The 17705-nt window shown below is 31.0% G+C and overlaps 1 pseudogene; it reads right to left on the reverse strand.

The window, feature by feature from the left end:
* Positions 1–59: 59 nt before the first annotated feature.
* Positions 60–17705, reverse strand: part of LOC124920912 — a 24806-nt pseudogene continuing 7160 nt past the window's right edge.

Here is a 17705-nt window from a genome sequence, read left to right on the forward strand (position 1 = left end):
CCATTTTTGCCTTTAGCATATACCTTAATTAGTTTATTTAAAAATTGGTGAGCAAACATGTGAGACTAGAGAATTCAGGAAAATGATTTACCATTCAATCCTCGTAGTCTTCCGTTTGCTCTAACAAATAGTTAACAGCCAATTCCTCATTACGATCACAGGCAAGGAATGCCTCAATTACAAAGGCTCTATCAAATCCCATTGCCTCAAGCTGCAAATGGAGACCACCTAAATAGTACAACACGAGAAATTTGTGAAAAAAATGTATCAAGAGATTAAAGAGAAAATAAATTATCCATACACGTGCAATTGCTTCCTGCTCTGCTGGTGTGACACTGATAGAATGAGGCATTTCCTGATCGGCATGGTCGAGCATATCGCTGAGAATTTAGTTTACTAATAAACCATTAGAAATAGCAACACAGATAACCATAAAAGATTCCAAATAGGATTCTCCAAAAGTGTCAACATCTTTCCAAGTTGGAACACTTTTTTTCTTCTGTCAGAGGATTCAGTTGAGACCATGTTTGAAAATAGATCTTAGTTAAAAAATTATTGGATATTTCTCATCTGGATCCGGATTTAGATCAAAATCCAGACACATAAAGTTTTTGAGTTCACTGATCTTTGGATACATAAAAAACTATGAGATCTTCCCCATATTGATCATTTGCAGTAAGCTACAAAAAGGAATGCACATATCAAATTCAATTGTAGCGTTAGTCATAATATACAGACCCTTCAGAAACGTCGCTAGGCTCATTAAGCAGTTGAAGAAACTCTGTGTGATGCTATTGTATAAGTCTTAACAGTTGTGGATTCTGCTTCCCAAGCTCCTGAAGCATGGGCTGCAAACAGAAAGAAGATATGATCTACCAACCCAAAAACCCATCCAAATAAGCATTTTTGCAAAACAGATTATCAAAAACACACCTGTAATATTTGTGGATTTGATTGAACCATAGTGCGTAATGCTTGGAACTGAAAGCCAAATTCACAAAGAACCCATTAAAAATAAATTGTGCCAGCATCACAGCAGGGACCCTGCTTAAATGATTTTCATTTTTATAAGTTTTTAAAGTCTCATTAGATGACTAAAAGTTGTCAATCTGGGTACTCCAAGCTTTGACCTAGGCTACCAATTATCAATGGGCTATTTTGGTATACAAAAAAATCATGTTGATTGTGATTGGTTATGCATCTAAAAATAAAATGATCTAAAATATAATTTGATCATGATCTTATCATGAGCAAGAAAAAAAATCTCTATATCAAATGAGGCAAACAAATCACTATTATTTGGATCATGATCTAGAAAATAATTTATATACCAAAAGAAGCAATAAAAATCCCACTATAATTTGGCTGATCCAAAATAATCATGATGCAGAACAAATCTTATACCGAACGAAAAAAATAACTTTCAGTTTTAACATTGTCGATTTTCCAATGTAATCGTGACAAATATAAGTTTCCAAATAGGATGAATGAAGAGTAATCAAAACAGGTTGGTTGCTTATGAGAAAAACAAGACAACCAAGTCCATCGTTGCCACCACCAGAAACTGCTTCCTGTTACATCTTAACCATGCAATAAACAGAAAAAATATATAGAGGACAAAGGAAGAAACTGAGAATGCTACCTGCGGAAACAAGTTCAGTGGAGATGAATTGGGTGTTCCGATAGAAAATGCAAATAATAAATTAAATAAAAAATAAATAAAAAATTAGGTTATCGTCATATTTATAATATATTTAATAATTCCGCCGATAATTGGAGTTTAACTAAATTTATTTGATTACATGTAGTCTTAAAATTTAGATCATTACTTGGAAACACTTCTAAACAAAAATTAATTATTAAATGCATTTTTTTTTTTATGTAAGTTCAATCTTTTATTTTATTTATTTTATAGAGAGAATGAAATGTTTTTAATCATCACTCTTTCTTATAGATAAGGGGTCTTATTTAAGTGATGTCATCATATATATTAACAATATAAATCTTACTTATTGACTAATGACAATATTAGATATTTAGTAACATCTTAATTTTGAATAATTTAATATTCATTAATGTCTTTTTGGTTAATAACTTTATAGTTTATAATAATCATTTTAATTAATAATTATTTTGAATAATTAATCAAGAATTATTTCATGGCATTGCATGAATTATGATTATTGTGATGTTATATTGATTTATTATTATAAATTTAATTTCTGTGCACTCTTAACTTTTTTTTCTTCTTTAATTTTTCACGTTTTTGTGAACTTATTTTTACATCTTCTTAATTTTTTTATAAACAATTAGTGGGGATAAACAATTAATTTTTATAATTAAAATTACCCAAACGAAATGGAAAAGTGTAATGGCAGAACATAACTAACATGGTTGTATTTTGATCAATTTTTTAATATTGGTCATTAATTAATTAGTCTAAATCTTGTCATATTTATTTTAGGTGTCTCAAATGTTAACAAAGAGTTTAATTAATTTTTAGAAAAAAAACAATTATTTCCAATAAATAATTATTGTAAGATATATAATTTTTTACAACTAAGATTTTTAGTTTGAGATTCTTAATTTTCTTAATTATTTATAAAAGATATTAATAAACAATATTTTTAATTTAAATATCGAAAGGAATTCAAAATTACTGAAAAATTGATTATACTATTAAGATAATGTTACAACCAATTACATATATATCTTTTAGACTAAAATCACTCCCCACCTAATTCATAAAGAACTTAGTTTGATATAAGTGTATTTATTTTGTATTTAGTGATTATAAATTAATTTTATAATATTTAAAATGTTACAAACCATATTCATCAATAAAGAATTAAAGTATAGTTATATAAATAATGAAAATGTTTTATCATTATTAAAAAGAAAACAATTAATATAAGTATTAAATTCAAAATCATTAAAATAGTTACACACAAAAAAATAGCATTAGTAAATAATCGTGTGCTCGTTTCTTAACTCAAATCTTAGCCGTGCTCGTTTAAGAACATATTTTTTAAGCCTTAAACATAAACGATTCTTTACAAATCTTCATTGTTCTAAGTTCTAATATACATGATTAAAAACATAAATATAGATATTTATGTTTTATTAACATTGCTGAAATATAACTATGACAAAAAAAAACATTACTAGATGAAGTCTTAACAAATGAATAGATTACTGTACTCAAAATTATATAAATAACCTGATAAATATGTATATAGGTTCTCCTCTCACATCTTTGGCAGGATAGAATGTGACACCATAAATTAAGGAGGTATCAGAAATTGTATATAAACAGTACTTGTGAAACAAACCTATTTAAATAATTCCAAATTCAAATAATTCTAATTATTTACTCTCTTAAAATGCATAGTTTGCATCATTCATGATTTTACTTGACTGAATTATGAGAGTCTGTTCTAGAATTATGAAAATTTCCAAGAAATTATGTACATTTATTGCATTTATGAAGAAATTGACTATGTTTTCTTCCTTCATATAAATACAACTCATTTTTTTGTTAAACAAACATTGAACATAGAAAATTAAGAATGAGTGAAAAAACTTTTATAAAATGTTGGCAGTTCTTGATGTAGTTCTTTTGTCCTTCTTATGTTATTTGGTTTTACACGTACAAACAAAAAAATGAGAGTTGGTTAGACAATATCTCTAGGAAAACTTTTTAATCTTGTTATATCAATATTCCTAACTTCTTGAAATAGTGGTTCTAAGATTTTGTATGCTTCCCAACTTTAAAGTTATTTTTTTTTGACAAGTCCAATTCAAAAAATGAGTATATATGTAATAAAAATAAATTTTTTATTTTGGAATTTCTCTCCAAATTAAATCTTATTTAATTTGATTGTTATTGATTTTGTCATGCATCTCTCAGCCAATACTATGTACATAATCTTTGAGGCTTCCAGTAATAAAACAAGAAAGTATATTTAAAATGTTTTTCAGTAAAATTTTGAAAATGGCTGAAATGTAAGTAAGTTTACTATTATCTTTCTAATGTTTGCAAAGGAGTTTCAAATAATTAAATTTTTCTTCAAGGTTTATTCAACTATTGTTTTTCCATTAAAATATTTTTAATTATGAGTTTTTATATTTTTTGAGATATTGCATAAGAATGGAAAATTTAAATCTCTTCTTTTTTCTTTTGTTTGGAAAAAGTTTTATATCTCACTTTATAGAACTAACCAACATTAATTATTTTGTTTATTTACAATTTATTTGATTACATGTAGTCTTAAAATTTAGATCATTAATAGGAAACAAATTTATGAAACACTTTAACAAAACTTAATTATTATATGCATTTTTATGATGTAGGTTCAATCCTCTATTTTATAGAGGGAATTGAAATGATTTTAATCATCACTCTTTCTTATAAATAAGGTCTTAAGTGATGTCACCATATATATATTTAACAATGTAAATCTTAGTATTTCTTAGTATTTAACAATATTAGATATTTAGTATTTATTTTGTATAATTTGATATCTGTTGATGTCTTTTTAGTTAATGATCGACTTTATAGTTTATAATAATAATTTTAGTTAATAATTCTTTTGATTAATTAATCAAGAATTATTTAATGGGATTGCATGATTTATGATTATTGTGATGATATATTTCAAAAATGTCTTATTATTATAATTTTTATTTCAGTTCAATCTTAACTTAATTATAAAAATGATTTGTCTTTCTTCTTTAATTATTTCAACCTACTTAATGAATTTAAATTGAATTAATTTTATTGTTTATTAATTTTGTTATAGATAGTCAATTAATTAACAATATATTTTTATAAATAAAACCAACCAATTTGAATCAAAACAAATGAAAAAACTTAACTAACATTAGTTTGTGTTAAACTAAAGTTTAATTGCAGCAAATAAAAAACTTTAACTAACATTAGTTTGTGTTGTATTTCAGTCAATTTTTTAATAGTTTAAGTCCACTTTTTTAGTGAAAACAATGTTTTTATTTATTTATTTATTGTTTTATTAATTTATTGTTTTTGTATAAGTCAATTATCTAATTATTATTTTAATTATTAAATAACTTAAGTAAACATGCTTCAACTATCCGTGTCTAGTTTCTGAAAAATATGTGTAAGCACGGCACATAACTGGCCGTTTATTTTTTCAAAAATTTATTTTAAATGAAAAAAAATAAGGGTTATGTATCCCAAGGGGTACCCATTTTATTATTTTCTAAAACATTAAAATGATTTTTTTTTACACTCTAGAATTATAATATTTAATATATTACAAACCATATTTATGAATATAATAAAGACTTACAATATAGTTGTATAGCATAATTAGAGGATCCAGAAATAATTGGGGGAAGCACAAGTAAGAGAAAGTATAATGCATTCTAATTTCTAAATATCAGAAAGAATATTCTAAGTTCTAATATACATTATTAAAAACCTAAATATAGATGTTTATGTTCCCTAAACATTGCTAGAATATAAGTATGACATATTACAAACACAATTAATCATGACATTTTTATATACAACATTGACAAGTTTTAACAAATGAATAGACCACTTCACTTAAAATAATATAAAACATGTGACATATATATAGCATAAATAGAGTATCCAGAAATAGGGTGAAGACTGTTTTTATAGGTGAAATTAAGAATGCACCAAAAGTTGTATAATTCACTTTGGGCACAAGCTTATTTAATCCCTTTTTGCATTTAATTTAAATCTGTTTTGGTTTAGTATTATTTTTAACATTGTTTAAACATATATTTTAATTGGATACATTATAATTTATATTTGAAAACTATCATATAGTAAAACTAAAAAAAAATTTAATTTTAAAATATTTCTACTCTTGCACGAAGTTTTCATCCATATGTATTGATGTCTCTTAGCCCAATCCTTTCCCTAATTATTAGCTTTTGGGTTTTGATAATAGCTAACAAGGTATGATTGTGTGTCGGATAAATTAAGGATGATTGAATAAATGTCTGGAAGAGTTAAGTTATGATTTAAATTAATTTAATACATTACAAGTATTAGTAATATCCTAGTGTGAGGGAGTGGGGAGTGGGGAGTGGGGAGTGGGGAGTGGGGAGTGGGGAGTGGGGAGTTGTGACGCATATATAAATTGCAATTTAATTTACATTATTTAAAGTTAACTAAACCAAAAATATATAATTAAATTTATTAATTTCTTAAATTCATTTATTATTAATATCATTAAGAAGAGGGATAGAGAGAGGGAATTTGGTGAGGGAATGACTTGGCATCACCTTCATTGGTTGGAAAATGTAAAAGTGGGAGGAAAGAGAGAAAAGAGAGAAATTATTTAATTTTTTCAACGAATAAGATTATGCCAAGTCATTCCCTCACCAAATTCCCTTACCAAATTTCTTCACCTAATCATTTCTCTATCATTAATTACAAATTTTATTATTTTTTCAAACAAACTAATTATTATTATTAATTTTAAAATATATACATTAAAAGGACTCACCAAATTCCCTTACCAAATTTCTTCACCTAATCATTTCTCTATCATTAATTACAAATTTTATTATTTTTTCAAACAAACTAATTATTATTATTAATTTTAAAATATATACATTAAAAGGACAAATGACATGTAAATAAGAAACAGTCATATTCAATACACGAGTGACCTGACCATAGTGCGGGGTGGTGCCATAATATACAATTCTAACTACATTTCAGTTTTATTAAATTTGAATTTTATTTACTTTTTTTCTTATTAACTATATTCAATACTCATATGGCAAGTTTTAAAGTATTTTCAACATTCATATTTTTCGATAAAAAAATATAAGTAAAAGTATATTTTTATTTTTTATAAAATAATAAGATAATAACTAATTAGTTTTTATAGAATTTACATCATTATAATCAATTATTCAAATACACTGATATTAAAAATATATATAAGAATTTAACATAAAAATTAAAAATTAGATTTATTTGAAAAAAAAATTGGTTAGCAATTAATCTGTAAAATTATTTATTTTATATTTCTCGTTAAGTTACTTTGTTATCTTGTCATATAAAAGATTTGATTATTAATATATATTTAAGACAATAGTTTTCTTTAAATTATTTTTTATTTTGATTTCATCCTGTTTATAATGTTTGTTATGTTTGCTAAAGTGTATTTAAAAATATTTTATATATTTGTAAAAAAGTGTTTCGACTTAAGGTTAAAGATCCTTACAAATTATAAAAAATAATAATATATATTTCCAAGTATAAGTTAGCTCAAATAAGTTCACACTAGCTTGAAAGAAGAACTAGCGTTTAACCTTTTTATTTCTATCTTAATAATAAATTTTAAATTCAATTCTTACATTAAACAAAGGAAAACTTAAAGTTAAATTAATAATATTTTTTTATTTAAAAAAAAAATTAATATTGAACAAAACTAGAATGTCAATCCGAAATTATCCACTCATCACTGGATAGAACCTCTCAAATAGGAAAATTTGATAAAATGAACATGAAAATAGATCTTATTTAAAAAATAACTTAGCCCAAAAACAATTGATAAAACTAAAATTATTTTCAAAAAATTTGACCATTTTACCTTTAATATATATTTTTTATTTATGTTTTTTTTCTCCCTCATTTTCTCTTCACTTCTTTCTCTCTTCTCCTCCTGGCGATCATTGCGCTTCCCATCCCTCCCCGCGAGCCCCGACTCCAGCAGCATCACCAGACGCTTCCCCGCGAGCCCCGACTCCAACAGCATCTCCGGATGCTTCCCCACTTCTCTCCCCCCGCTACTAACCTCCATAATTTCCCGACGATCACCAAGCAACGCCGGACCCTTCCCCGCATCAGCATTCACCATTCACCGCTTTCATATTTAGGTGAGTTTTTATTTTTTTCCCGCTTGCATTCTAAGTATGATAGGTTTTAGGGTTTTAGGTGAATATTTTTTAAATGGTTTGAATGTGGTTTGAATGAGTATGAATGGTTATTATTCTGATTGAATGTGTGAGAATCTTTCTGTATATTACGTCCCCACACAAATTGCATTCTTCGTGGGACGCAAATTATTTGTGTCCATTCTGAATGTGACTGAATATGTATATATTACATTCGCAAACTGTACTTTGCGTCGACACAAAGTGCATAATTTGCGTAAGTATTGTTTGCGCCGATGCAAAGTGTTAATTCTCCATTCAATTTCTTTTCTCTTTTTGGAAGAAATCCCTTCACCAAATGTTTGAGATGGGAGAATAACATTTGACACTTCTATTATGAGATTATAAAGTGAATATGGTTATTAAAGGTTCTTAATTTAATTACAAACCACGTTGGATGTTTCCCTCTGGATGTCTTATTCTTTGATAATATATTCATTTTCTTTGATAATGTCTACTCCAAAATTGATAACCAAAAGTTTTTAGAATGTAGATATGTGATATGATTATTGTAATCTTTTCATGATTTTTAGTTTCATTCCTAATAATATATTCCCTTTTTTTATTTGCAGTGGATTTAAAGATCTGTTTGACTGACGATATTTTATCAAAAAAATTTAGTAAACATGGAAGAGTCGTAGATAAACCATTTGTTTAGAATTGTTCATCTATTATATCTATAACTTCTTCCATTTTTGGTTCATTTGTATTGTAGGAGAAAACATATTGTTTCCCTTATTAATAATAAAGTTTATGTTCAAATTCCTTTTTCCTATTAGATTCAAGTTATTGGGAGATTTTTTTATTTAGATTTAATCTAATTAACCAACATCAAACAAACCATCATTTCTAAATTAATTTAATCACACCACAAACTTGTCAAAAACAAGATTGAAGAAGTTTCATAAATACTATCCTCTATATCATATCAATAAATTCCATCTTCACATTAAGCAAATTAAAATAGACTAAAAACAAAGCATTTCAAATGAGTAAAAATATATTCACAATTCGTCTCTTCTTCCTTTTAGTTCTAAAAAACCCAAATGTGTTCTTGCCACTGTAAGTCATGTAAAGAAAGCCATCTTCGTCCTTATTTTCCTCATAAACCGCAAACATCATAGCAGCTTCAACACAATACAATAATTCAATAATAACCTATTTAGAGATTCAATAGAACTCATTATAGCAGTTATCAATCGCAAGTTTGTAATTGACTTGTGGGTGACAAAATGTTCTTGAAAAATAATGAAGATAGCCTATTCAGGGCTCAATTTGATTCTCTTCCTCACCACATACACAAATTGACCACGCAATGTATAGTTTGCATCCACGCAATTTATAACAAAGTAGTTGTAGTATAGTTGTATTTATTACTGCCTACAATGTAAAAAAAATAAAACAATTGCTTGGAATCGAGGTCACTTATATGACATACATGAATAAGTATTACAACTACTTTGTTTTAAATTATGTCGACGACGCAAACTATATTTTACCTTCATCTTGCGCTGGACGCAAACTAACACTAGTAAAAAAGTAACATTTAAGGGCGTTTTTTACTGCCGTTATTGCATAATTTACCGCTGCTAAAAGACAATTACGGCGGTAAAATTACCGTAGTCAACCGCCGTTAATAGTTCCGTCGTTAAAAAGATTTTGACAATTAAGGGCGGTAAATTTACCGCAGATACTAGCCTTTAACTGCGGTTTATAAAACTGCATTTAATAGTCTTTAACTGCGGTTTATAAGACCACAGTTAATAGTCTCTAACTGCGATTTATAAGACCGCAGTTAATAGTCTCTAACTGCGGTTTATAAGACCACAGTTAATAGTCTTTAACTGATGTTCCTAAAACCGTAGTAAATTGTTTACTTATAAAGGTGGGATTTTCACCGCAAGTAATAGTTTCTAACTGCGGTTTAAAAACCGCAGTTAATAGTGGCTATAAAGGTGGTACAAAAACCGTAGTTAATATTTAATTGGCTATATATAAATGCGATATTTTTACCGTAAGTAATAGTCTTTAACTTCTGTTTAAATATCACAATTAATAGTGTTCATTAGTTAATAGTTAGTTGGCTATATATAAAAAATAATATTTTTACCACAAATAATTGTCTCTAATTACGATTTAAAAATAGCTGATAGTTATAAGTGTAGTTAATAGTCCATTGACAACAATAAAAATCATTCAAAATAATATTATATAATTAACACTCCATTTTTATATTATAATATTATCTAAAAATATAATTATATTTAAAAATAATTAAATCAAAATATAATTATATAGTATTTAAAGTCATACAAAATAAACATTATTATATCAATAAAAATGATCAAATTTTAAAATTTGAAACAACTTCTCTTCCTTTTCTTCTTTCTCCTTCCCGACCTATAAAAGATTCAAATACAAACTTATCAATTAGTAACAAATTATATTTTTTTATTCTCTTTTAACAAGCAAAAACTAAGTAAAATATTTCCTATATTAAATAAATTGATATAAATTACATATGATAAATTAATTGGAAGAGAGAATTCATACTAACATGCAAATTTTCCTCAAAGAAATTTTATTGTTCCATCTATTTGTCCTTGTCTTATATTGGACTTCCAAAAGAGATCACTTAAATAAAACCATGGAGAAAAATAAGGAAATGAATTTAAAACATTCATTAGTTTACACAACACACAACACACTTTGGTGATAGTCCGATTAGAGACTACAACCGCTCTCAGCACTACGCAAACTGTCACAGACTCTTGAACCGGGTTCAAAAGCGGAAATGTCTGTTTCAGTCTGAAACAACGTATGCGACTTAGTTTTGATGAGATTAACAAGGAATCGGTTAGATGTAATATATGGACCGGTTTGGTTAAGGATTATGTTTAGGATGGTAATAGTTCGGTTTTTAGAGTGAGTAAGCCGGAAATAAAAGAAATGACACGAGACAAGATTTTTTATGGATGTTCGGAGCAAACCCTCCTACGTCACCCCTTCTTCTCAAGTTATGAGAAGGATCTCCACTAACTTTCAAGGTTACAGCAATTACACTGCCGGTCGAGCCTAACTCGCTACTCGCCGGTTACACCAACTCACTCTTGATGTAATACAATAACACAACACAACAATAGCTTTCGGTAAATGATACAACGGTTTTGGATCGCGCGTGAGATTTCTTTATCTCTCTAAGATTTTCGTAACTTGTTTTTGACAATTTTTATTCTTGGAAAATTTTCTTCATTATCTTCTATTTATATGAAAAATATGACAACGGCCATATTTTCTCTCTCTAAGAGATTGGCCATTTGGAGTCGGTAATGATCAAGGGTTTTGCACGCCTTTCCTCTTGGATATATCATTTTGGACACATGGAAGACATGCACTTAGCCGGCTTGCATTTTGGACACATGGCAGACATGCATGCACCTGCCGCCTTCCTGACAGCTACCTGCTGCCTGAAGATTGCTTCTGGATTTGGACAAGCATGCCTGACAGCTAACTGCTGCTTGGAGATTGATTCTGGATTTGGACAAGCATGCCTGACAGCTACCTGCTACCTGGAGATTGCTTCTGGATTTAGACAAGCATGCCTGACAGTTCATTTAATAATCGGAGCTTGACAACATTTATTCAACTGGAACAATTATGACCGGAGCATATTTATGATTGAAGTGGTTCATTTAATAACCGGAGCGGCTGCATTTAATCAACCGAAGCATTTAATAAACTGGAACTCATTTATGACCAGCCATGCTTCATTAAGGGTCGGTTGACTAATCCGGTTTGATCGGAGCCTTCTTTTATTAAATGCCTGTTTGACCGATGTCCTAACTGAACTCCAGTTGACCAGCCGGCTGAGCTTCTAGGTCAAACCGGTTGACCGAGCTTTTACTTCAAACCGAAGTCAAACAACCGAACGGTATATATATTTCCAACCGAATGGATTTTGCTCAATTTCCCTGAAATAACAAAACCAGGCAGAGGTGTTTACCACTACGCTACAACAGCTTCTTGTTATATTTAAACCAATTAATATATTTGATATAACTTAGAGGTTTAATATATATATTTGAACTTAGTTTTATCTATTCATTAAACTTTTCATAAGTTATAACAATTATTTTCTATCAATTTCTCCCTTTTTGATTATTTAGAATAAATATTCAAAAATCGTAATGTATGGCTGGTTTGAAAATTAACGTACTTAATTTTTCTATCAATTTCTCCCTTTTTGATTATTTAGAATAAATATTCAAAAATCGTAATATGTGACCGGTTTTTAAAAAGCTTATATTTGTTTGGCCGGTTTTTGAGAGCTTATATTTGTTTGGCCGGTTTTAAAGAGCTTATATTTGTTTGGCCGGTTTTAAAGAGCTTATATTTGTTTGGCCGGTTTTTAAAGAGCTTATATTTGTTTGGCCGGTTTTTTGGAAAAACGGTTTGGTTTAAGGAGAACTTTATTTTTCTAACAATTTTTTTTTTGTAAATTTTGTAATCTAACAATCCTAAAATTTTTCTAATGAAAGAAAACTTAGACTCGAGAAGTGGTTTTGTGAGGATATTAGGCACTTCATTCTTGTTCCCTTCATGTGATGTGTTCGTCAACAGCCGGCCCGGATGCAATGTTGTCTCTTCCATACTTTTGTTTTGATTTACCTACATTCATAGACAATATAAAATATGGTCCCCATTTTTCTTTGGGTCCGTGGCTTATTAATCCCTTGGGAATCCATACTTTGATTATTTTAATGGATTTTCCGTTGTGTGTATGTATAGTATATCTACTTGATGATGATTTAACTTTAAGGGATGATTTTCGGTAAACATCTCTAAATTTTCGGTCAAGTTTTTCTTTGCCATACAAACTGGCTTCCCTTCTCTCAGGTTTTAGCCAGCTTGAAGTTAGCTTTACATAAATTATCTCATCCCTTGAAGTTAAAACATTACAACTTATAATTTCTTCCTTGAGCTTCTCATTCATAGATGAGATCTCATTTATTGAAACATCAACCTCTTTAATTTGAGATGAACATTTTGAACTATCAGATTTAATTTTTGAAATAGTTTGATTAAGGGATTTTGACAGTTTTCTATACTTAATGACCATGTCATTTAGTGCAGCAATTAGATCATCTCGTGTAAAATAATCAAAGGAGAGATCAAATACCTCAGATTCTTTCTTAGTCGTGAAGCATGTTTCAACTTTATCATCATTGTCGCTGGATGATGAGTCGTCCGAATCGCTATCGGCCCATATTCCCATGCTTTCAGCAGCCATTAGAACCTTCTGCTCTTTCCGGTTCTCCTTTGTTTGATCACTACCTTCAAACAGTTGGATCAACTTTTCCCACATTACTTTTCCCGTTTCGCATTCCATGACTTTCTTGAAAGTGTTGTTGTCCAAAGATTTGAAAATATGTCTCATGCAATGGTTATCCAGGTTGTTTCTTCTTCGATCTTCAGCCGTCCATTCTTCCGTCTCCTTGTTAATCTTTATCGGACCCTCCTTTAGGATGGTGCTCATTTCATCATCCAATGTGATCAGATGTAAATACATTTGAACCTTCCAGCCGCTAAACGTTTCAATGTTTAGCATTGGTGGCTTGTCGCTGTGGGTAATGCTTCTCATCTTCTTCGGTTGCTTGAGTGCTAAGAACTTCGCTCTGATATCACTTGTTAGGATCGGGGATGCCCTTGGAGTACCGGAGTGTTTCCGGTTTTAGGAAGGGTGGCCGCTTACACAACACACAACACACTTTGGTGATAGTCCGGTTAGAGACTACAACCGCTCTCAGCACTACGCAAACTGTCATAGTCTCTTAAACCGGGTTCAAGGGCGGAAATGTATGTTTCAGTCTGAAGCAACGTATGCGACTTAGTTTTGATGAGATTAATAAGGAATCAGTTAGATGGAATATATGGACCGGTTTGGTTAAGGATTTATTTTAGGTTGGTAATAGTTCGGTTTTTAGAGTGAGTAAGCCGGAAATAAAAGAAATGACACGAGACAAGATTTTTTATGGATGTTCGGAGCAAACCCTCCTACGTCACCCTTTCTTCTTAAGTTATGAGAAGGATCTCCACTAACTTTCAAGGTTACAGCAATTACACTGCCGGTCGAGTCTAACTCGCTACTCGCCGGTTACACCAACTCACTCTTGATGTAATACAATAACACAACACAACAATAGATTTCGGTAAATGATACAACGGTTTTGGATCGCGCGTGAGATTTTTTTATCTCTCTAAGATTTTCGTAACTTGTTTTTGACAATTTTATTCTTGGCAAATTTTCTTCATTGGCTTCTATTTATATGAAAAATATGACAACGGTCATATTTTCTCTCTCTAAGAGATTGGCCATCTGGAGTCGGTAATGATCAAGGGACTTGCACGCCTTTCCTCTTGGATAGATCATTTTGGACACATGGAAGACATGCACTTAACCGGCTTGCATTTTGGACACATGGCAGATATGCATGCACCTGCCGCCTTCCTGACAGCTACCTGCTGCCTGGAGATTGCTTCTGGATTTGGACAAGCATGCTTGACAGCTACCTGCTGCCTGGAGATTGCTTCTGGATTTGGACAAGCATGCCTGACAGCTACATGCTGCTTGGAGATTGCTTCTGGATTTAGACAAGCATGCCTGACAGTTCATTTAATAATCGGAGCTTGACAACATTTATTCAACTGGAACAATTATGACCGGAGCATATTTATGATTGAAGCGGTTCATTTAATAACCGGAGCGGCTGCATTTAATCAACCGAAGAATTTAATAAACTGGAACTCATTTATGACCAGCCATGCTTCATTAAGGGTCGGTTGACTGATCCGGTTTGATCGGATCCTTCTTTTATTAAATGCCTGTTTGACCGATGTCCTAACTGAACTCCAGTTGACCAGCCGGCTGAGCTTCTAGGTCAAACCGGTTGACCGAGCTTTTACTTCAAACCGAAGTCAAACAACCGAACGGTATATATATTTCCAACCGAACGGATTTTGCTCAATTTCCCTGAAATAACAAAACTTTAAATATTATTTGCAGTCGGTGAGATTTGATCCCTAGTCACATACATGACAGGCAGAGGTGTTTACCACTACACTACAACAGCTTCTTGTTATATTTAAACCAATTAATATATTTGATATAACTTAGCGGTTTAACATATATATTTGAACTTAGTTTTATCTATTCATTAAACTTTTCATAAGTTATAACAATTATTTTCTATCAATTTCTCCCTTTTTGATTATTTAGAATAAATATTCATAAATCGTAATGTATGGCTAGTTTGAAAATTAACGTACTTAATTTTTCTATCAATTTCTCCCTTTTTGATTATTTAGAATAAATATTCAAAAATCGTAATATGTGGCCGGTTTTTAAAAAGCTTATATTTGTTTGGCCGGTTTTTGAGAGCTTATATTTGTTTGGCCGGTTTTAAAGAGCTTATATTTGTTTGGCCGGTTTTAAAGAGCTTATATTTGTTTGGCCGGTTTTTAAAGAGCTTATATTTGTTTGGCCGGTATTTTGGAAAAACGGTTTGGTTTAAGGAGAACTTTATTTTTCTAACAATTTTTTTTTTGTAAATTTTGTAATCTAACAATCCTAAAATTTTTCTAATGAAAGAAAACTTAGACTCGAGAAGTGGCTTTGTGAGGATATTAGGCACTTCATTCTTGTTCCCTTCATGTGATGTGTTCGTCAACAGCCGGCCCGGATGCAATGTTGTCTCTTCCATACTTTTGTTTTGATTTACCTACATTCATAGACAATATAAAATATGGTCCTCATTTTTCTTTGGGTCTGTGGCTTATTAATCCCTTGGGAATCCATACTTTGATTATTTTAATGGATTTTCCATTGTGTGTATGTATAGTATATCTACTTGATGATGATTTAACTTTAAGGGATGATTTTCGGTAAACATCTCTAAATTTTCGGTCAAGTTTTTCTTTGCCATACAAACTGGCTTCCCTTCTCTCAGGTTTCAGCCAGCTTGAAGTTAGCTTTACATAAATTATCTCATCCCTTGAAGTTAAAACATTACAACTTATAATTTCTTCCTTGAGCTTCTCATTCATAGATGAGATCTCATTTATTGAAACATCAACCTCTTTAATTTGAGATGAACAGTTTGAACTATCAGATTTAATTTTTGAAATAGTTTGATTAAGGGATTTTGACAGTTTTCTATACTTAATGACCATGTCATTTAGTGCAGCAATTAGATCATCTCGTGTAAAATAATCAAAGGAGAGATCAAATACCTCAGATTCTTTCTTAGTCGTGAAGCAGGTTTCAACTTTATCATCATTGTCGCTGGATGATGAGTTGTCCGAATCGCTATCGGCCCATATTCCCTTGCTTTCAGCAGCCATTAGAACCTTCTGCTCTTTCCAGTTCTCCTTTGTTTGATCACTACCTTCAAACAGTTGGATCAACTTTTCCCACATTTCTTTTCCCGTTTTGCATTCCATGACTTTCTTGAAAGTGTTGTTGTCCAAAGATTTGAAAATATGTCTCATGCAATGGTTATCCAGGTTGTTTCTTCTTCGATCTTCAGCCGTCCATTCTTCCGTCTCCTTGTTAATCTTTATCGGACCCTCCTTTAGGATGGTGCTCATTTCATCATCCAATGTGATCAGATGTAAATACATTTGAACCTTCCAGCCGCTAAACGTCTCAATGTTTAGCATTGGTGGCTTGTCGCTGTGGGTAATGCTTCTCATCTTCTTCGGTTGCTTGAGTGCTAAGAACCTCGCTCTGATACCACTTGTTAGGATCGGGGATGCCCTTGGAGTACCGGAGTGTTTCCGGTTTTAGGAAGGGTGGCCGCTTACACAACACACAACACACTTTGGTGATAGTCCGGTTAGAGACTACAACCGCTCTCAGCACTACGCAAATTGTCATAGTCTCTTGAACCGGGTTCAAGGGCGGAAATGTCTGTTTCAGTCTGAAGCAACGTATGCGACTTAGTTTTGATGAGATTAACAAGGAATCGGTTAGATGGAATATATGGACCGGTTTGATTAAGGATTATGTTTAGGTTGGTAATAGTTCGGTTTTTAGAGTGAGTAAGCCGGAAATAAAAGAAATGACACGAGACAAGATTTTTTATGGATGTTCGGAGCAAACCCTCCTACGTCACCCCTTCTTCTCAAGTTATGAGAAGGATCCCCACTAACTTTCAAGGTTACAACAATTACACTGCCGGTCGAGTCTAACTCGCTACTCACCGGTTACACCAACTCACTCTTGATGTAATACAATAACACAACACAACAATAGATTTCGGTAAATGTTACAACGGTTTTGGATCGCACGTGAGATTTTTTTATCTCTCTAAGATTTTCGTAACTTGTTTTTGACAATTTTTATTCTTGGCAAATTTTCTTTATTGGCTTCTATTTATATGAAAAATATGACAACGGTCATATTTTCTCTCTCTAAGAGATTGGCCATCTGGAGTCGGTAATGATCAAGGGACTTGCACGCCTTTCCTCTTGGATAGATCATTTTGGACACATGGAAGACATGCACTTAGCCAGCTTGCATTTTGGACACATGGCAGATATGCATGCACCTGCCGCCTTCCTGACAGCTACCTGCTGACTGGAGATTGCTTCTGGATTTGGACAAGCATGCCTGACAGCTACCTGCTGCCTGGAGATTGCTTCTGGATTTGGACAAGCATGCCTGACAGCTACCTGCTGCT

Source organism: Impatiens glandulifera, chromosome 1 (genome assembly GCF_907164915.1).
Source record: "Impatiens glandulifera chromosome 1, dImpGla2.1, whole genome shotgun sequence".
NCBI classification, from domain to species: domain Eukaryota; kingdom Viridiplantae; phylum Streptophyta; class Magnoliopsida; order Ericales; family Balsaminaceae; genus Impatiens; species Impatiens glandulifera.